Source organism: Etheostoma spectabile, chromosome 10, assembly GCF_008692095.1.
Source record: "Etheostoma spectabile isolate EspeVRDwgs_2016 chromosome 10, UIUC_Espe_1.0, whole genome shotgun sequence".
NCBI lineage: Eukaryota > Metazoa > Chordata > Actinopteri > Perciformes > Percidae > Etheostoma > Etheostoma spectabile.
This window is the reverse complement of record NC_045742.1, coordinates 29,614,762-29,615,691: the sequence shown is the minus strand read 5'-3', so window position 1 is coordinate 29,615,691 and position 930 is coordinate 29,614,762. Positions and strand designations below refer to the sequence as shown.

Below are 930 nucleotides of genomic sequence, written 5' to 3'. Positions count from 1 at the left end.
GTGTGTGTGTGTGTGTGTGTGTGTGTGTGTGTGTGCAAGTGTACGTGCGTGTGGAGGGCAGAGACAGAGCACACATCAAACACACACGACCCATCAGATATGAGTCCACAATTCCAAATGTTTCATTAACTTTCTCAGAAATAATTGCGATTAACAATATAATTGCCTGTTTCAGTCATATTTAAAAATATGTATTTGTGTATTACTTTTGCAAACAAATTCAAGTTTTGAATGAATCCCCAAAAATATCTTTTTTGTATATATTAGTCGTATGTGACCCAGATAACGTAATAACACAAATACACAGCCTATGAGGTAAACTGCGCATCTTTATTATTATACAACATTGTATTTTTTCTTGAATGAACATAAAACTGTCAATTGCCATCAGCAGTCACACGCCTTAGGACCTTAGCTAGTGCTGGCAATCAATTGCGGTGAAACAAAGGAACCACGATTATGTAAAAACAATTGCGATTAGACAGTTATGTAATAATTGTTACAGGCCTAGTGTGTGTGTGTGTGTGTGTATGTGTGTGAGAGCACACTTCAAACACATTCCTCATCAGATATGAGTGATATGCAAGGGTGGGAGGTGGTGGGGACACAAAACATAGGGTCTGGGGGTCCTCTGCCAAAAAAAACAACTTTTCTATTTGAGTCCCATTTCCTGCATTTCTACATAACTTTAGGGACTATGGTGAAACAAAAAATTCAAGAAATAATTAACTTGATCATAATGAGTCATTCTTCCGGAAAGATGAGTTCTAAACCATGTTTTAAAAAAAAGATCTCCTACATTCTTGAATGTTCCACATAGGGGCATTTGGCACTGTGGCTTACATTATCAATAAAATATCATAAAACTAATTTGAAAAAGGGGGGGGAACACAAACAGGATTTTGAAAAGTGTGTGTGTGTGTGGGGGGG

General features: G+C 37.3%; 1 protein-coding gene across 4 annotated transcripts in view; it reads left to right on the top strand.

Moving 5' to 3' along the window:
* Positions 1 to 930, top strand: part of pcdh10b (protocadherin 10b) — a 42,340-nt gene that overhangs the window by 21,118 nt on the left and 20,292 nt on the right. The gene's annotated exons all lie outside the window — the stretch shown is intronic.